An 11,202-nucleotide genomic window follows, 5' to 3' on the forward strand; every position below is an offset into this window, starting at 1 on the left:
TTCTGTCAGCTGGTTTACACAAGGGAGGTTTTTAGCTTAGCTCAAACAGGATTTCTTAGTGACCTTGCAGCACAATTATGTGGAATCTTCAGCAATAGTGTCTTACCATCCATTCTTAGTGGGAAACCAAGAGCCTCAACAATGGACTGTAATGTTTTGGGGGCATCAGGAACCACCCTGGCCAACAAATCACAGTAGGTACCCATCCCTGGCACTGAAAATTTTCTAGAACAATCTATGGCTTCTAGGTGTGCCATTGTCCAACAAGGTAGTTTTCCATAAGACTTATTCATACCCTCTTCCTCTGTCCACCTTTTCTTTACTCAATCTCTTCCCCTGGCCTCACTTAGGCTTTTCCACCCCCATTAATCTGTTCTTCTACTTACATATGTTCAATACCATCCTTTTAACTCCCCCTCCTTCCCTTTCTATTCCCTTTAAATCCCCTTTCTAGATTATTTGCTCTGGTACTCAGTTTTATTCCAACTCACGTAGAAGTCTAAGCATTTGTAGCTAGGAACCACACATGAGAGAGAACATGTGACATTTAGCTTTCTGGGCCTGGGTTACCTCACTAAATATAATCTTTTCCAGATATATCCATTTTCCTGCAAATTTCATTTTCCTTTTTTTGCATATATAATATATATATATGTATATGTATGTGTGTGTGTATATATATATATATATATATATATATATGCATATATACATATATGTATAAATATATCCAAGTTATATACTGTTAGCCTTCCACCCCAACTCCCATTACCCTGGGTGGGTGCCCTCCTCAGTGGGGTTATGATAATCACTGTGGTGTGAAGGAGGCTTCAGTCAGTTTCTATGAAGTAGTGAGGGACTGTGTCTCAGGGTATTCCTACCCACTCTGTGGCTCTTATAATCTTTCCACCCATTCTTCCACAATATCCCTTGTTCCATGGCAGACTTTTTGGTAGTCTGATTTAGTGTTGAGTTATATGTATGCTCTGGATTTCTGCTTTCATGGGTTTTGATTCTATTTCTTATGAAGAAAGGTAGAGAAGAAATTCATAGGAGAAAATAAAATCTCTCAAGTGTTTGCCTTCAGATTTAACTGTTTTGAGCCTCCACATGAAATTTGTAGAAATGCATAAAGTCAGTCATTTTGGCTACTCTTCTCTAGGACAGGTGAAATTGAGAAATTATATTTATTGACTGAGTTTGCTATTACTTGGTTTTTTATTATTTAAATGCAATGATGGATAATATTCATTAAGTAAATGCTAACTGCTGTTCTAAGCAGTTGAATTTTCCATTTAAACCTTAGTAGCAAAAGTAAGTTGGCAAAGTTAGAAGCACATCTAAATTTTTATATATTTACTCCTTACAAGTTAAGGGTTATAATATGATCATTTTCATGTGCTGTCATAGAAACGGAGGTGTTCTGGGTTCTTTCTGTTGGTTGTACATGCTCCACACTATTCACATCCAGAAAACTGGATACCAAATCCCTCTGATTAGCTTCCTGTCATGTAACACACACACACATACACACACATGCATGTGCACACATGCACACACACACACACACACACACACACGTACCCACTAGCACACAATTACACACATCTGTTCAGTTGTAGGTAGCTCACTAGAATTAGGTGATTAGCTCAAGGCTAGGTCAAGAGATGCTGACCCTAAACCTGCAGTAGAACTCATAGATGTTTTTTAAGGAACTTACATAGGATTGTGTCAGCAGTACAGTGAACCATTCACTGCTGTGGTAGTAGACACTTGCTTTAGCATCTAATGAACAAAACAGACTACAAGTAAGGACGTTTTAGCAAGATGCTTAAGGTAGAATGGATTAAATACCTTCTGGAGAAGGTGGGGCAAGAGGTAGGGCTCAATAATAGGCAAGAAATTGTTAGTGGGGCAGAAGAAATAAACTAATTTTAGCTATATCAGTAGTTCTTCATGCTCTGCTTCATGAAAGCTATGGGATTATGAACCAGTGGAAGAAATTAATTGATTAAAGGAACTTCCAAAGATGAGAAACATAGAAACAGTGACCAATACATTACTGAGTTTTGTAATGAGCTCATCCTGCCTCATCATTTACAGAGTCATTTAACAATTCAAAATACTTTTTTGAGATAGGTGTTTCATAAGAGACCATAATTTACAAGTTAAAGAATTGATGTGAATTAAGCTAAATTCGGAGTGGAATGGCACAGAATGAAAAGAAATGACTTGGAAAGTCATAGGTTCCATATGTTCAAATGTATGAATACATCATTAATTTTTAAAAAGTATTTTCCCAGCTGCAGCATAGAAGAATAATCTGTGTAGCAGACTGAGAAGAACATAGTGAAATATCAAGAAGCACTATGAATAGGTTGAAATAATCACTAAAATTTAGAAAATACGTATTATCTCATTGGACTCTAACAGACCTCTGGAATGGAAAAGATAAATAAAGCTCAATGAGGTTAGTGATTTTATTCGCACTACCCTGCCAACAAATGGTAAAGGGGTATTTAGACTCAGGTCTTGTGATCTCTAGCACTATGCTGTTCTCAACTGTGCTCTATTGCCTCCTTGATTAATGATAGATCTTGCTACCATTATTCACCCATAAAGAAGAATGTAGCTATCATTTGTAGCAAATGCATGATTTAGAAGACATCATATTAGTAAAATAAACCATAGATGTTCACTCTCAAAGAGGGAAGCTTTATAAAATTAACCTGAATGTAGAATACTGTTTAGTAGAAACTGAGAATGATGGGGGGGGGTAAAGGGAAATCAGAGAGGTTGGGTTTATTCACACTACACTGTATGCACACACTGAGATATGACACTGAGCCCCATTAACACACATGGTTAATACATGTTCATAAAAATATGAAAACAGAAATATTACAAGTGTCTCAAGTTCGGAAAGTAGTAAAATGATTAACTAAAGAGCACATCAATAAAATTCAAAAGTATGAAATCCAAGAGTTAAATGGGAACAAGGTTATTTCCTCCAAAGAAACAAACTTCAAGATGGCAAATTAACAATGACATTTTATAACAACTCTGTTTTGCTTTTGCTGAGACCCATCTTTGAGTGTTATGATACATCCACAGGCATAGGCAACAGTATTTTATCTGAAAAGCAGGCAAGATGCCTGAAACAAGGCAGACAAACTTTCTATACATATAGTCATTATGCTATTCTAGCAAAATACAGCATATTAAAAGCAGAAGGGCTATAGATGCTCATACATTTTTGCTATTGTTTCATAATTAGAATTTCATTTCAAATGAAGTAAAAGTCACCTTGGATCCAGTTCTTGATACCAGTGTATGGAACTGTCATCTGCTCTGTCACTGCAAAGGTCAGATTCATCCAAGATGTTGGCAATAGATTTATTTGCGAACCACAGACCTTGTTGCATTTACTCTCTGTTCATCTCAAGACATTGGTCAGCTTTCATTTACCCCATTCATCATCCTGAGCAGCACACAGTTGTGAGAGCCCCTTATTATGGCTTAGTCTAACTACTTGGGACAATTCAAATGCACTTTCTAAAATATTTGGCCATTTATTTGGATTTCTTTATAATTAAATACTTTGGAACAACTTGTTCACTCAGTAGTCCAAGACTCTATGAATATCCAGGGGTTATATCTATGGGTTGGTTCAATCATTTGATCATATTCCATTTCATTGTATCTCAACCTATATACAGAATGATCCAGAAGAACAGCTCACAGGTCTAGGCCTCTATGCCTTTCTCTCTAACTGATCATATTTTAAAACTATGTCAGAGTTTAATGCTTATTTTTCTCTTGCACTTTATTTCTCTGATTCATGCAGCTGTATGTTTATAGCAGAGAATGAGTCTATTAAGTCTATATTGTGGAATGAAGAATAAATTATTATCTTGAAAGCATTTTTATCTCTATGACCTAGAATAGAGAGTTGGAAGAAAGCTTACTAAAACATCCATTGATTATAAAATGGCCTCCAATATTTTTACACAGCTAAATAGTCATCTTTTGGTGAGCAAATCTTGATTCAGTGGTCAGAAATCACACCTTAGTTTCATGGCTCATGCTTGTAATCTGAGCACTTGGGAGGCTGAACCAGGAGGACTGGTATAAGTGTTAGGCCAGTATGGACACTACAGAGTGAAACCCTGCTGCTCCTAACCAAAAGAAACCTCACCTTCTGAGGTATTCAGTGAAGGTGTCAGAAAATACTTAAGTCAAGTTACAATAGGATATGCTACATCACATACATTCTAAAAACAGTGGGAAAATCTGTTGGCATTTCATTGATTTCACAGGTATTTCAGCCAATCTGGAAGAACCCATACCATTTTGGAAATAATTACCAGCACATACACAAATAAACATCCAGCTTCCATAGTGCCAAACTAGACTAAATAAATGCTAACTTCTAAAAAAGTTCATTAAGTAAAATTTCACTGATGTTAATTTATATAACTTTGGGGCTGGAGGGATTGCTTAGTGGTTAATGTGTTTGCCTGTAAAGCTAAAGAACCCTGATTCAATTCCCCAGGACCCATGTTAGCCAGATGCACAAGGGAGTGAATGCATCTGGAGTTCATTTGCAGTGGCTGGAAGCCCTAATGTGCCCATTCACTCTCTCCCTTCCTCTTTTTCTGTCAAATAAGTAAATAAATAAAAATAAAATATTTAAAAAGTATTTAAGGGATGGAGAGATGGCTTAGTGGTTAAGCACTTGCCTGTGAAGCCTAAGGACCCCAGTTCAAGGCTTGATTCCCCAGGACCCACGTTAGCCAGATGCACAAGGAGGTGCACACATCTGGAGTTCATTTGCATTGGCTGGAGGCCCTGGTGCACCCATTCTCTCTCTCTCTCTCTCTCTCTCTCTCTCTCTCTCTCTCTCTCTCTCTCTCTCCCTTTCTCTATGTGTTTGTCGCTCTTAAATAAATAAATAAATAAACAAAAATAAATAAATAAATAAAATGAACAAAACAAGTATTTAAAATATAACACAACTGTGATAGTAACAAACTATTAACAGAGATGATAATGACTTTAGGGCAATTTATATACCCTCAGAATTTGACTCTTCATTCCATGCTTTCAGTCTAAACTTGTGTTAAATTAGAAATGTGGGTACATACTGTGATGTTTTGTTGATTTTAAGAAACTTATAGGGGTTGGGGATATGACTCAGTAGTAAAGTGCTTGTTTAGTATATCAAAGCCCTGTGTTCAATCCCTGGCTCTGAAAATGAGAGAGAGAAACAGAGAGAGAAAGGAAGGGAGGGAGGGAGGGAAGAAGGTAGAAAGGAAAGAAGGAACTTAGAGAAAAAGTTGGAGAGTTGCTGTCACATAAGAAGTTCATCAATCAAATTGTAGGGGAGAAATTTAAGCAGGAAAAGATGTTCAAATATCATGCAAGAATCTTTGTGTCCTCTGCTGCCTGCTTGGCAGAGAGCATCAGAGTATTTGGATCAGGCATTGTTGAAAAGCTGAAGGATGTTGGCTTCACAAGTTCCCTGGTTTTATTTTAGGATAGCTCAAACACATAACTTTGATTTTTTCAGTATTTAGGAGTATAATAGAAGGTAGCATCTTTTTATTTTTTAATCAGATCTCTTTTATATTCAAGTCTATGTGGTAGGTACCAACCAAAATACTACTTTGTTGTTAATACAAATGGAGAGAAAATATAAACCATCCTTCTTACACTGGAGTCATCTGGAACTTCTAATCTTAGAAATACACTGCTTTAGAAAAGAAAGTTAGCAATACAGTCTCTATTTGACTTCAAAACTTAAATTGAAATCACATTTTATATTAAGTCTGTGACAAAAGTGATGATCACAGAGATGGGAAAATATACTCCTTTCAAAACCAAATGCTGTTACAAATATGGAAATAAAATCAAATTTTACTATTTTTTGAATCAGCCCAAAATAAAATAAATATGAAAGTCGAATTTTACCTCTCTATTTCTAGAAAGTGGGCTTGGCATGAATTTTCTGACATTTTCCTCATCTAAATTAATTCTCTTCACTCTGAAGTTGCCCATTTTAAATTTCAAAAGAAATTTAGATTACCATTATGTCTTCTGCATGATAAACAACAGAGGAACAAAATAAAATATGCTAGGATACAGTTAATATTTTAGCAAACCTTGTTTTTCTTGATCCAGACTTTGGGTGTGTATTTATCTTTGCATGTATGTGCATAATTAATCTTGCTCTTATAGTGCTAGGATCATATGTTGGATTTGGATACTATGTCTTTTTACCTAAATAGTCCTTTGGAAACATATTTTTATGTCATTTCAGATAGTTCACAGACCTATTTTAAATTGTTGCCTAGCACTGCATGTATATTTCAGTGGTAGTCAACTGAGCTACCCAGGAATAATTGTTTCTTATTTTGTACAGCTCTTCCTCAATTATTGTTAGCTACTTTAGGGGAAAAAATAAAGGCATTTAAATAATGCTTACTTAACCTTTAAAGCATTTAAAAAGGCATACAGAAAAATGAAAATGAAATGATTTCCAACATGGCAATTCTAGTGCCAGAAACGACAATATGCCACAGAAAGACGTTCTGTAGTATCAGAGCCAGCACAAGATGCCAGAGGTTGTAAGTCATAGCCCAACTCCTAGCCCATTAAGAATTAACTAATGTGTAACTTCTCATCAGGCCCTGCCATTGTAGAAATAATGATTAGACACAGTGAATAGACATAGTAGTCTTTGTTTCTCTTATTTATGATCCCTAGGTAATGTTGACTAACCCTGAAATAATAAAATTATGAAAATGAAAAGAATTATAAAATGAATTATATGAAGAGTTATAAGCAATTGTGCTATTATATTTTAAGTTGATTTTCTTTCAGTTCTGATCTCTTATTTAGAAACAAAAGCTTGATTCAGAATCTCTCTCATCTCCAGTCTCTGTCTAATTTATGATTCTACAGTTTATCACTTTAAATCATGGCTCCAAGTTTTACTAAGGTTTGGTAAATTTTTTTAATACATTAAGGACTATTCTCTACTTAAAGGATAGTATATTTTGGGATAATGGTCCAGATAGCCATATACTCAGAGGGAAAATACATACACTATGTGGAATGTTCTAGAATGTCAGTTAGGACCAAGTTTATTCATTGTGTTGTTCAGGTCATCTACATCTTTCTGAATTTCTTTTCCCTACTTTTTCTTTTCTTGGTGTTTCAAGGTAGGGTCTCACTCTAGCCCAGGCTGCCTGGAATTCACTCTGTAGTCTGGGAAGCCTTGAGATCACAGCTATCCTCCTACCTCTGCCTCCCAAGTGCTAAGATTAATGAAGTGTGCTGCCACATCTGGCTTTCTTTTGCCTACTTTTATTATTGGTTACCATGAGATGAGTGCAGAATTATCCATATATGTATGAAAATCTATTTAGCATCTCAATTCAAAAGCAATTTGACTTTATATATTGTAAATATGCCTTATTAGGTAGATGTGGGATGGCTTTATTTTGACGAACAGTCCTTCCTCTGAAACTGGATGTATTAATATCAATGTAGCTATTATGTGAAAATAGATAAAATTCAGTGAGATCATTGCAGCTTACCAACCTGCTGACTCAGGTTACCAGTAGGGCATCATTACTCCAAGCCACTCAGATCCATTTCTTCTTGCATTGTTCTAATGAGCTCTTTAATAGAAGATATACTGAATGTGAAGGTAATTGAGTAGGACCTCCTACTTTGGTGATATATGTGATGTGTGTGAGTACAGGCATTAGTGTGTTGTGCTATGTTTATGGAGGTCAGAGGATAACTTCGGGTGTTGGTCCTTGCCACCTTGTTTGAGACAGGGTCTGTTGTTCACTGATGTATTTACTAAGCTAGCATCCCTGCAAACATTGGAGTAATTCTCCTGCTTTGCATCCCTTTTTGACCTAGGTGTGCTGGGATTACAGATGATACACTACAATATATAGCTTTATGTCAGATCTGGAGATCCAAACTTGGGTGCTCATGATTGTGCATCAAGCACTTTATCCACTGAACATCTCCCCAGCCCCCCATCCTACTTATTTAATAGGGCCTTAAATCCTAAAAGTTCTTTATATTTGTGTATCAGTTACATTTTCATGTCTGGGACAAAATATTCAACCAGAGGCAGTTAATGAAAGGGATTATTTAAGCTTAAAGGTTTTTTTTTAAGATTTATTTTTATTTATTTATTTGAGACATGGGGGGGGGGGGAGAATGGGCATGCCAGGGCCTCTAAGTCACTGCAAACGAACTCCAGACGCATGGGCCACAATGTGCATCTGGCATATGTGGGACCTGGAGAATTGAACCTTGGTCCTCAGGCTTTGCAGGCATGTGCCTTAACCACTAAGCAATCTCTCCAGCCCATCAGCTTAAAGTTTTGAGGGGAAGTTTCATTAAGAAACTTGGCATTAAGAAACATGGCAGGAGCAGCTAGCCAACATTACATCTTCACCGCAGCATGGAGGAGTGAGCCATCTGGGGTGGGCTGTAACACCTCAAGACCTGTTCTCACTGACAAACTCTTTCCAGGAAGCCTTGACCTCTAAAATGTTCTATAACCTTCATGAACAGTACCATCATCTGGAGATTAAGTATTCAAACATATGATTTATGCACAAGAGGCCCAAAAGCTATATCAAAGAGTATATTAGATGCCTCTAAAGATTTATTTGGGGAACTGAAGAAATAACTCATAGTTAAAGGCACTTCCTTGCAAAGCCTGATGGCCTGAGTTCAATTCCCCAGTTACCATACATAAAGCCAGATACACAAAGTGGTACATGCATCAGGAGTTTTTGAAGTCACAGGAAACCCAAGTGTGCCCATACACTCTTTCACTTACTCACTCTCTCTCTCTCTTTCTCAAATCAGTGGGGACTATCCTGGTGTCTCAGGAAACCTTTCCCCCTGCAGTGACATGAACACATGTCTTCTCCTCCAGATAGGGCACAAATGACAGACCAAAGGAGATTACACCAAAACCAGTTTTGGAGAACCAACAAGTTTATTACTTAGAGAGAACAGTGAGAAGTCGCTTACAGGTGCACAGATAACTCAAATCCAGCTACACCACCAGACATTTCATCCCTTCCTGACCACTCACAGAAGCTGCATCTCTGGAGCAGGACATGCCAGTAAGCAGCTGCACTGGAAAGTCTCGGAACACACTACACAACTGACAGGAAGCTTCCTCATAGAGTCTCCCTGCTCCAATCAGCTGTTTCTTCTTTATATAAAAGAATAAGCCAGGTCTTGCAACCATTTCCCAGTCTTGTTGACTTGAGTCTCTGGAACTTTCTTCCTGCCCACCCCCCACAGCAAGGAATGTTTCCGTTTCTAACTAACATAACCTTGAGGAGTAGTTTGTGACCCTTAAGTTTCAGGTCTCCCAGACTTGACTTCCTGACTCAGAGCACAACAGGAAGTTAACAATACCCTGCGTTTTCCTACAATTTTGTGATTTCTGCCTTACCTAAAAAGAACATCAGTGGGCTGGAGAGATGGCTTAGCGGTTAAGCGCTTGCCTGTGAAGCCTAAGGACCCCGGTTTGAGGCTCGGTTCCCCAGGTCCCACGTTAACCAGATGCACAAGGGGGCGCACGCGTCTGGAGTTCGTTTGCAGAGGCTGGAAGCCCTGGCGTGCCCATTCTCTCTCTCTCCCTCTATCTGTCTTTCTCTCTGAGTCTGTCGCTCTCAAATAAATAAATAAAAATTAAAAAAAAAAGAACATCAGTGAATCTCCATGCTTAGAAAATGTGTCAGAATCTTTTTTGTCACTTTTGATATATCATAATATGATTCACTGATGTCCCCCTACTAATGTCTGTCCTGGACTCCACAAAGACACCATTTCTATTGGTCAGCTATTTCACAAATATATGTGACACTTGTCATTTTTCAAAAGAGTTTTATTAGCATGATCTTACCACATCAAAAGAAGTATTGGTATTACTTTCACAGTGATTGTACTTGGTCTTTGGGAACCATGGGTAATTTGATCTGATGTGTACACTACAATAATCTGTCAGTCATCTGAGAATATCTCACAAGAAGGTATTTGCTAACCAGTGTCATACATGCATGACACAGTCAAGATTTCTTCTGAAAGTGTGCCAATGATTTTTTTTAATTAAATGACTTGCTAAGTAAGCAAAATAATTTTCCATTTGACAGCCAAATTACTGGTATTTTTGAAATTGTTAATTCTCAATGTTTTGTCAGTTACATATAGATGAAAATATTATGATCACTTACTTGCGAGAAGATGCCTAAAATGACCTAATGTCATTGGTTCTTTGAAGTTTTTTGGCGTCTGTTTTTATCAGATTCTAGAAAATCACAACCTCACAAAAAACCTAACACAAGTAGAAACAGGAGCGATGTAGTTGATATGTTAACATTGATGTCTTAGAGGCATTCTTTATTCCTTATTCTGTGCCAAAATTATTGTCAGAGGAGAAGTATTTGTATATTTTCTGCCTGAAACTATTTGATGGCAAAATTTTCTGGATATAAATTTTAGTGTTTTTGATAACTAATTTTTACATTATTTGAATTATCCTCCTATATGTACTTTTCATACATAAATTTAATTTATGTAATGACTGTAAATGAAAGGAAAGAGCCATTGTGATAGAGCATTATTAACAAGAAATCGTTTTTTCTTTCAGAGTAAAGGGGGAATGGAAAACATACTGTAATTTTGTTATAATTATATCTTATCTACTCTGAGCAATTATTGATTTTATCTGATGAGTCAACTCATAGCCCATTTAACCTAGCCCTCAATGTCAAACTCAGTTTCGATAGCCTGCATAAAATATTCTGCAATTTTTCTACTCATGTACATCTCTCCCTGTGATTATTTTAGACTGAATGGCATATGCCATTTATCATGACAATTATTGTATAAATTCTTCAAAGAAAAACACAAGTTTTCATTAATATTCATTCTAGGGCTCAGCACAGTGCCAGACACCAAAGCATATATAAACCTGCTTTGTGACTTGCTGATTCCTTCTCTGTTGGCAAAGATGTCTTAGGTTGTCAAATCCTCAGCATAACATAATTCCTGATATGCCATAGAAAACCATAAATGTCTTCTGAATCTTTCTGAATAATATTACATGTAGTGCTAATGCACAGAAATGATAAAGTATATATAAAT

This window comes from Jaculus jaculus, chromosome 6, assembly GCF_020740685.1.
Source record: "Jaculus jaculus isolate mJacJac1 chromosome 6, mJacJac1.mat.Y.cur, whole genome shotgun sequence".
Taxonomy (NCBI): Eukaryota; Metazoa; Chordata; class Mammalia; order Rodentia; family Dipodidae; genus Jaculus; species Jaculus jaculus.